The following is a 10,693-nucleotide window of genomic DNA, read 5'->3' as shown; positions in this document are numbered from 1 at the left end:
AACAACTTGAATTCCCAGAAAAATCATAGATATAATTTCTACAAACAAATATTACATTTTAATTGGTAAACTTTTTAAAAATACCTGACATAATCTATTCCCTTACTTGATTGCTAAAGAAATGCCTGCAGGGTTCCTAAACCGTGCCTGCGGCGTACGCACAAAACCCAGAATCCATAATTCTTAATTTAATCAATTCATTCCCCAAAATAAAAATCATTTTAACATTCTCTAGGCCCACCCATTCCAAATAACTAATTAGACTTGAAAAATAGTTTCCTTATCCTAGTTTTGGAGTGTTGCCTAGAAGGCCTAAACTGCAAAATTACTCCAGTTAAACTACGGAAAATCACCGCCGGGATCCCGAAATCACGTTTATCAGTTGATTCAGGCTGATTTTGGGCTAAAAATTAAAGAGAGAGAGAGTAGAGAGGCCGCAGCCCTAGGTCATATATATATATATATAATTTATTTAAAAAAATGACCTGCAATGCTATATATAGCTGGCTATACCCGAACGAAACCATTGACAATTTGGTTTTTAATCAAACCATTTTTCACTGTTTTACCCTTACCTTGCCGCGGTAACTCAAAACTATCAATGGTTTTCTGAGCTCATCCAAAACCATCGACGATTTAGCCTTGCACCAAACCAATTCCTCCTTTTCTTACTTATTTTTATTATTACAATTTTTTCGGGTCTCTACACGAAGAGACAGCCTAAACAGATGAGCACAACTCATAAGGGATGAAGAAATAACCCAATTGATGAGCAAAACTCACGAGGCTTACAACCCAAACATATGAGCACATCTTATGAAGCATGAAGAAATGGCCTAACTAACGAGCAAATCTCATGAGGCCTATAGCTGAAACAGATGAGCACAACTCATGAGGCATGAAAAAATTTCATGACTAATGAGCAAAGCTCATAAGGTCTATAACCCAAACAGATGAGCTCAACTCATGAAGCATGAAGAAACAGCCTAACTGATAAGCAAAGTTCATGAGGCCCATAGCCCAAGAAGATGAGCACAACTCATGAGGTATGAATAAACGACCCAATTGATAAGCAAAGCTTATAAGGCCTACAACCCAAACAGATGAGCACAACTCATAAAGCATAAAGAAACAACCCAATTAATTAGAAAAACTCATGAGACCTATAGCCTAAACAAACGAGCAAAGCTCATAAGGCTTATGAAATCCAACCAAAGAGCTGCTCGGACAATGAAATCCAACCAAAGAGCTGCTCGGATTATGAAAATCTAACCAAAGAGCTTGTTGGAATTGGTGTGATCCCAAGACGGGGGTGAATTGGGTTTTAAAACTTTTCGACTAATTTAAATGTTTCGCCAATTCACCACATATCATATCCCATTTTAATTGTGGTTGTGTATGTAAAATGATTAAGCTATAAGTGTGAACAAACACGTGCAATATATCTCATTTAAATAAAGGTGTGCATGCAAATAATTAGAACTCTGAATAAATAAACATACACATGCAGAAATTAAAGTACGGTAATTAAATGAGATGGAGAGAAAGCGACACAATATTTGTTATTGAGGTTCAGCCAAACCAGCCTACGTCCCTGCCTTGGGCATACCCCCCAAGGATTACACTATCCCTACTCACTTAAACGAGCAGACTAGAAGTCGTTACAACCTTTCCTTATGGGGCAAGGTAAACCTCAGCTCAATTGCAAGGATGAGTCCAACTTGTCTCACTTACGGGGCTGAGACTCCCCAGTTCAATTTCCGGGCTGAACCCAACCAGTCTCACTTACAGGGTTGAAACTCCCCAGTTCAATTAATGGGATGAACCCAACCAGTACAATAAAATTAGTTTTATACATATAAAAATACTTCTAAGTACAAGCATGAATGTACACATTAAAAGCTCAAATACATGCATTCTCTAATGATATGCATTATGCTCAGTAGAGGAAGGGTGTTGATCTAAATAATTATTGCACACATAAACATATGAAAATATCAAATTGATTATTATGTTATCCAACAAAGATTTTTGCTAATAAAAATGTTTAGAGAATTTGGAGTTTAGGCTAAAAGAAAATATTTGTGCAAGAAAGGATTTCTTCCAAGAATGTAAATCTTAAGGCTACTCTTAAAAATGATTTTCAAGATAAAACCTAAGCGAGAGTAAAAGCTATGAATTAACAATATGAATGCCCAAAAAAGATAAGTGCCCTATTTCAAAATTTGTTTTTAAAAAATAGAGAGTGAAAGAGAGTAGGAGAGATTAAAACATTTTGCGCCAAAGAAAAAGATTTTACATTAAAAATGGTTTGGGGGAACTTTGATTAACAAAATAATTTGAGAGGATTTGGGAGTTAATCAAAGTTGCTAATTTGAGGTTATGAGGGGGTATTTAGATTTTCTGAGAATTATGAACATTAGGGACATATTAGAGATTTTTGAAATTGTTTAATTAAGTTTTTACCCTAATTACCGCAGTTAAAACAAGTTAACTTGAGAAGTTCGGTCGCCCAGTCCTTAGGGCCGGTCGTCCTAATAGAAACAAGTATGTTCTTGGGTTCAGGTGACTGATGCAAGTTCGGGTGGCTAAACTTAGAGTGATTTTCCATTTGTTCGTGACTTTGAGCGCCTGGTCCATGGTTTGGGTTGCCAAACTTCACTATTCGGTCGCCTGAGGACAGTGGGAAAAGTTAACTTCAAGGTTTGGTCAATCATGGACGGTTAGTTTAAATATGGTTCGATCACCCGAGCCTCAGTTAACTTGTTGACTTCTTACTAGTTCAGTCGACCAAGGCATTTATAACCTCCTAGGTTTAGTTGCCCAAAGCTCTTTCAAAGTAAATTTAGGTCCAGATTTTGATTAAAAGTTTCCCTTATTCATATAGGTATGGCATTTTAATTCAAGGGATTTTTCATGAAATGTTTGGGAAGCTAAGGTCAGACTTTGGCCTAGGCTTTCTAACTAAGCCCAAAAATTCGGCGTTTTGCAAACTTCATTTTAGCTCTAATCTTTGACCCTAACCAATTAGTTATTCAAGAAAAAGTTCTTCAATGAAAAGTGTTGGTCCTTAGGGTCAATCTAAGGTCGTCTGAGCAATTAATCCATATCATGCAAATGCAGGCACTATTACAAACCAAAGATAAAAATTTAATGCAATACAAATAAAATTGTTATGTCTTCTTCTTCTGCTCTTCAGGTTTGCATGGAGCAGCCAGGATGATGTAAGCTTTAAGTCTTTTCTAACTTCCATCTTCCTTTTTTGTGTGTGCATTTCAAATAATGAACTTGTTCAAAATACTAGACACACACATGAGATACTTGTGTTTGTCAACATAAAAATAGAGATCGGACTCAAAAAACCAATAGAGCTGCTTGGATTAAAAGCTGGTCAGATTAAGAAATCCAACCAAAGAGTTGCTCAGTTTAAGAGCTGCTTGGATAAAAAGCTACTTGGACTATGAAATCCAACCAAAAAGCTGCTCGGATTATGAAAATCTAACCAAATAGCTACTCGAATTAAAAGTTTCTCGGATTAAGAAATTCAAGCAAAAAGATGTTTGGTTTAAGAGCTGCTCGGATTATGAAATCCAGCCAAGAAGTTGCTCGGATCGAGAGTTGCTTGGATTAAGAAATCCAACCAAGGAGTTGCTCAAATTAAGAGCTATTTGAATTATAGAATATAGCCAAGGAGCTACTCGAATTATAAGCTACACGGATCAAGAAATCCAACCAAGGAGCTGCTTGGTTTAAGAACTGCTCATATTATAGAATATAGCTAAGGAGCTGCTTGGATTATGAGTTGCTTGGATTGAGAAATCTAACCAAGGAACTGCTTGGATCATAAGTTGCTCAGATTATTCTATCCAAACAGCTGCTCGGCTTATTCAGAAACACCGAAGTATAGTAGAGTAGCTACTCGGTTTGATCAAAAAATAAATAAACATAAGCCAAACAGTTGCTCGGATAGTTTAGACACCAAGATACGGTCGAACGGCTGCTCAGAGTGCACCGAACCCCTAATCAGATAATCGGCTTGGAAAAACAAAAAATCGGCTCGCCGGTTCGTGAACGACTTAGATGAGTCAAGCTATCATTGACAGCTCGACAAATGACTATGTAGCTCGGACAAGCCGATCGCGTCGTAGATGAGCCAAAAACGATTTGGACAAGGCAAATGTGGCTCGAACGAATAAAAGACGGCTAGGATGAAGTAGAAAAGACTCAGATGAGCCAATACGTTGTTCAGTAGAATCCAAAACGACTCGGACAAATACACGACTCGATAAGAAAAAAAAAAGATTATGTCCCAATAGCATTTAAAGCCTTCGAACTTTGGAAACAAGTTAAAAAAATTTGAAACCAAAGTGGGGCAACTAATATACCCCAAAATATCCTCATGTAAAAGGAGAAACGATTTCAATTCAACCATTGAGCCACCTTTCATAACCGACAAGTAAATTAAATTACACACATTGATGAGAGGGACGATTACGAAATCATATTCAAACCCCCCCACATGAATGTCCATAAAGCTTATGTAACTCCCACAAGCGCAATAATGCGCTCATTAATACCGAATCAATGAATGGTCAATCTCTACCACTATAAAAAGGGGCTTGGAGAAGAGGTAAGACATCTCATTCATACTCATTATTTCTACTGTTGCAATTAGCCTCTCAATAAGTCGCTTACTCAGGCATCAAAGTGATCCCCTAGAATATTTCTTTAAAAATAAACTTGGGAACATTTTAATAAAAAACTAATATAATCAAGCTTACTTATACTGCTTTAACCCTATGAAAGAATCACACTAAATTTTTAATTCTATAAAAGTGATATTAGAAAAAGTGGAGAAATGGAAATTTTATGCATAACTAAAATTCTCCTAACACCACTCAATTTTTTTTTTCACTCTTCTTCTCTCTTTAAATTCTCATGTAAGTGAGGCTGTGAGATTGAAGTTGGAGAGTCTCCTATTTATAGTTTAAAATCATAGATCTAAAAATATATATTTTTTGTTATTTTATTATTTAATTATATATCATCGGAAGCAACTTTGTTTTTATTATTATTTTAATATTATATATTATATAAATTGACAATGCTTCTATTTTATTATTATTTTATTATATAATTATATATGATCCGATCTCCTCCATTTTTATTATTAATTTAACATTATTTTATTACAATCCTCTTTTTTATAATTATTATTTTATTATAAAATTATATAGCATCCAATCTCTTTTGTTTTTATTATTAAATATTATTTTATTATATACACGGAAAGTCATTATTTTTTTAATATTATATCTTCCAAGCACTCTTTCCTTTTATTATTATTTTAACCCTATTTTATTATATCTTTATTATTTTTATTATATATATATATATATATATAATTTGCAAGTGTCTTACTACTAAATAAATATTATTACATATATATGTACTTATGTATGTGCACCTATTATGTCTACTCTATTTATCCTGTGAAATTCCATTTTGATCAAGCCGGCCTCTAGGGAGTAACTGAGTCGTAATGATCTTTGAGCACTCGTTTAGACAAAGTTTTTCTTAAGTATCAAACATGGAATCAAGGATTCTAACAAAGAAATACTTTTATTTTGACACTAAATTAATGATTATCCTTATTATTTTGTTATTATACTATAGTGGTGCGTGGAAAACACCACAACATATATTATATATTTTCAGAATTATCTTGCTCATACTTATACTATATTACTATTGTAGGAACCCGAACCGTGATAAAGGGAATTAAATAATTAAGAGAGACATAAAATGGTAATTGAGCAGACTTCATCGACAAAGTCATAGTTCGTCGACAAAGTGCAGAGGCTCGTCGACGAGGAGAAACCGAGGGGTTTTGAGAACCAAAAATCTCAAGCTCGTCGACAAGGATGCCATTCGTCGACGAGAAGCGGCTGAGTCAAAGGGCTATAAATAAATATTTTCATTACTTCTCTACTAAGAAAACTCAATTTCTCTCTCTATCTCTCTAGAAATTCATCGTACACACTCTCTCTAGATTTCTTCGTCGTACGTTGCTGGAATTGACGATTCGACGTTACCACAAGGATCAGAGGAGGATTCTTTACAAGTTCTACGGATCGGATTTTCGTTTCGGGCATTCTCGGGATTTGGCCCAAAATCGAGGCAAGGCTCGATTTTCAGTTTTGATTCAGTAATCTTGCAGGTAACGGGGTTGTGATTAACTTCTGTACTGTGATTTGTAGGATTTGGAACTCGGTTCACTGTTTAGGGGCCTTAGAGTTCGGGATTGACCATTTGGGGAAAGGTAAGGGGAATTATGTTTATGTCGGTTATTTTTTAAATCGGACTCGATGGAACTGTGGTCCATGGTCCTGTGTGTGTTTTGATTACTCATTTGGGGAAATATAACGGGTAAAAATTGTGGGTTTTTCATGTTACAATTTTGGGAAAAAAGGGGGCGGCGGGTTGTATCCCTAGTTTTGTTGGAAAATCGTAAATATATTGTGATATATATTGTGTTATAGGGATAGTCGTGCCTTGACTTATTTAAACTGTATGTGTTTGGAAAATCTTGATTTTAAATTACCAAATGGATGTGGTTTTGTTTGGTTATATGAGCATGCATGAGTTGTGTTTTGGTGAAATAGGAATGGGGTTTCGAATTGTTCCAGGTTTTGAAATCCGAATTTTGCCGAAGAGTGTGCAATACTCCTAGATCGGTCAGCTTTCAACCCGAAGGGTGTGCAAACACTAGATTTGCACTAGTTCAACGTTGATGCTATGCCAAGTTACTGGGGGCACCGGCTTTTGCCAAAGGGTGTGAAATATCACCAGATTGTTGGTTTTTACCGAAGGGTGTGAAATACCACCAGACAGTCCCGCTTCGAGCCGAAGGGCGTGACGACATCAGATTGTATTGCTTGTTTCATGTAAATACTAGAACTGGCTTAAACTGTTTTGACTGTGAAACTATGCATGTTAATATGTCATGATAACACACATATGCCATACACCGATATAACTTGATTCTTCCTACTAAGAGGTGTCTCACCCCGGCTGTACGTACATATTTTTAAGGTCCTTCAAGTAACCGAAACTAGCGTCCTTGTGTGGAAGCGTAGTGGTCGGTGTACTGCAGATAGTACTTGGGTAAGTACTAGGATTGTTTCGGGTGGTCTTTTGTGGTTTTGGTTGACACCCAGATTATGTTTTGTATTATGGACCCAGATTTCTTTTTGTACAGACTCTGGTACGGTACAGGATATGTATAGGAAGACCATTTTTTCGCTGCGTATATTCTGTTGTGTATGAATGTGTATAGGGTTCCTAGGAACCCCACGGGTTGGACCCTCATTCATTGTCCCGTGTATGGATGTTTTTGTATGATACAGGGACAAGTTAGGTTACTAATTCACCCGTGGGTCCCATTACCGAGTTCTGGCTGTGACAGCTTTGTATCAGAGCTAACCTGGTTGTTAAGTCTTGTTGACTTGGTTAGGCATAGCTGTGTGTACGTACCAGAGTATAGGATGTTGGAAATAGGTAGAGTAGGTTGATGGTTGTTTTGTTGCTAGATAGGAACTCGTCGGCGGTGTTTTGTGTTTTTCTTGGAATGACGATTTCAGTAAAATCATGGCAAACCATTGACGATATTCGTGTCGGTGTGATAGGATAGACCTAGACTTGTGGGGTGGTTGTTAACATGATTAGTGATAGATAATTGTGTAATTGTACGTGTTATACGAATACTAATATGTTCCTATCATTTTTCAAAATGGAGCCCAAGGATAACAACCTGGGGAGTGGCTCCGAGGAGACTGCGAGTGACGAGTCTCCATCTGTGCCTTGAGGATTGACGAGGTAGGTTTTGCGGGAGATCGTGTGGGGTGTTAGGAGACGCGAACGTTCTCCTACTGCTGTGGGGTGCACCATTGATAGGTTCACACGCATGCATCCTCTGATGTTCTCAGGCAAACATGACCCGAAGATAGCTGAGGACTGGGTTGAGAAGACCGAAAGAATCTTAGAGGTCCTAAACTGCACTGATAGGCAGAGAGTCCTTTATGCTACCTTCCAGCTATTTAGGAGGCGGGTTGATGGTGGATAGCAGTGAGTCTACAGGAGAAGTAGAGAGCTGGTCTAGTGGAGATGACGTGGAGCCGTTTTAAGGAGGTGTTCTTCGACAGATACTTCCTGGCTCCACACGTGATGCTAAGGCAGATGAGTTTTCAGCACTGACTCAGGGGAGTATGACGGTGTAGGGGTATGCTGCTTGGTATATAGAGCTATCCCATTTTACGCCGTGTTTGATCTCAAACGAGTATGAGAAGACTCGGAGGTTCGAGAAGGGCCTGAGGAAGGACATTCGTAGATTAGTGGGTATGCTTCAAATCCTTGATTTTTTGATTTTGGTGGATAAGGCCACTGTAATCGAGACCGGTATCTGATAGGATGAGGTAGATCAGAAGCCAAAGAAGAGGCCTGTACCTTCTGGTTCTCAATCTGGGTCTCATCAGGGATCGTGGAAGAAAAGGAATAGTGGCTCAGGTTGCCGTCAAAATACCAAGCGTTAGAGTTCTCAAGTGGATCAATCGCATGATCGCTGTGTCAGATGCCATAAGTGGCATGATGGTGCATGCCAGCCATTTGGGGTTAATTGTTACAACTATGGCCAATCAAGTCACATGGTTCGGGATTGTCACGCGCCAAAGAGGGGTACGCCTTCTTCGAGTCATAATTGAGGAATAAATTAGGTATCCCCGAGGACTTATTAGGCGAACACAGCTCTGACAAGGGTATACTCTCTTACTCCAGCGGATGCTGAGCATACGGGGAATGTGGTGACAGGTACTATGATGTTACTTCTAAATAGAGTTATGGTTTTATTTGATTCAGGTGTGACCCACTCCTTTATATCTGTTAATTTTGTGAAACTATGTGGGGTGGAGACCCAAGTCATGAATGAGGAGTTGTCTGTAGCTACACCATTTGGGAGTGTATCATTCTGTAGGAGAATGTTAGGAGACTGCCTAGTAGTAATTTAGGGAAGGTTGCTACTAGCGAATCTAGTGGTATACGGTATGTCGGGATTTGATGTCATACTAGGGATGGATTGGTTTTTCTCCAGTTATGTTGTGATCGACTATCATAGGAAAGTGATAGTGTTCAAACCTCCTGGGGGGCAGGAGTACGAGTTTGTGGGATTGTGTGTGCGTTCGATGCCACAGGGTCTATCAGCACTACAGGCGAGGAGGTTACTCGTGGACGGATGTCAGGGGTACCTAGCTTATGCGAGGGAACCACCGCGGAATGATTTGAGGCTCGAGGATATTCGGGTGGTTAACGAGTTTCCGGATATGTTTCCAAAAGATTTATCCGGTTTATCTCCGGATCGTGAAGTGGAGTTTACGATAGAGTTGCTACCTGGTAAGGCATCGATCTCTAAAGCTCTATATCGGATGGCTTCAGCAGAACTTCAGGAGTTGAAGGAGCAGTTGCAGGAATTACGGGATAGGGGTTTCATTCAACCTAGTGTTTTACCCTGAGGAGCTCCAGTGTTGTTTGTGAAGAAGAAAGATGGGTCGATGCGCATGTGCATTGATTACCGTGAGATCAACAAGGTGACTTTGAAGAACCATTACCCTTTGCCTCGTATCGATGATTTCTTTGACCAGTTGTAAGGGATGCAGGTCTTTTCAAAGATTGATCTACGGTCAAGATATCATCAGGTGAGGGTTAGTTCTGAGGATGTGGCGAATACTACTTTCTGATCTAGATACGGTCACTACGAGTTCTTAGTCATGCCTTTTGGGTTGACGAATTCTTCGGCGATGTTCATGGATCTGATGAACAGGGTTTTCCATGAGTACTTGGACCAGTTTGTAATGGTATTTATCGATGATATTCTGGTATACTCGAGGAGTTCGGAAGAGCATGAAAGTCATCTGAGGTTAGTATTACAGATTTTGCTGGAGAAGAAGTTGTATGCTAAGTTGAAGAAGTGTGAATTCTAGTTGAATCAGGTTGCATCCCTAGGCTATGTTTTGTCTAAGGATGGTGTCTCATTTGATCGTAGCAAGATCGAAGCTGTGGTCGACTAGGTGAGGCCGAAGAATATGCAGGAGCTTTGGAGCTTTCTAGGACTGGCGGGTTATTATTGTCGGTTCATAGAGAGGTTTTCTAAGTTGTCTGGGCCTTTAACTCGATTGACCAGGAAGGGGGTGAAGTATAAGTGGACCAATGATTGCGAGCAGTGCTTTCAGGAGTTGAAGCACCAGCTGGTTATTGCTCCAGTTTTGACCATTCCTTTTAGGGATGACAGTTTTATGATTTATAGCGGCATGTCTCTGAAGGGCTTAGGATGTGTGCTTATGCAGCAAGGTGAGGTAATAACGTATGCCTCTCGACAATTGAAGGAATACGGGAAGAGTTACCTTACGCATGATCTGGAACTAGCTGTTGTTGTTTACGTACTGAAGATCTGGCGACACTACTTGTATGGTGTGTAATGCGAGATTTTCACTAATCATAAAAGCTTCAAGTATTTCTTCACGCAGAAAGATTTGAATATGATGTAGAGACGGTGGCTTGAGTTGATTAAGGGCTATGATTGCACCATCAGTTATCACCCAGGGAAAGCTAATGTGGTAGCCGATGCGTTGAGTCAGAAGTTGGA

Source organism: Malania oleifera, chromosome 3 (genome assembly GCF_029873635.1).
Source record: "Malania oleifera isolate guangnan ecotype guangnan chromosome 3, ASM2987363v1, whole genome shotgun sequence".
Classification (NCBI taxonomy): Eukaryota; Viridiplantae; Streptophyta; class Magnoliopsida; order Santalales; family Ximeniaceae; genus Malania; species Malania oleifera.
The sequence above is the reverse complement of the archived record's forward strand: the minus strand, read 5'-3'. Positions refer to the sequence as shown.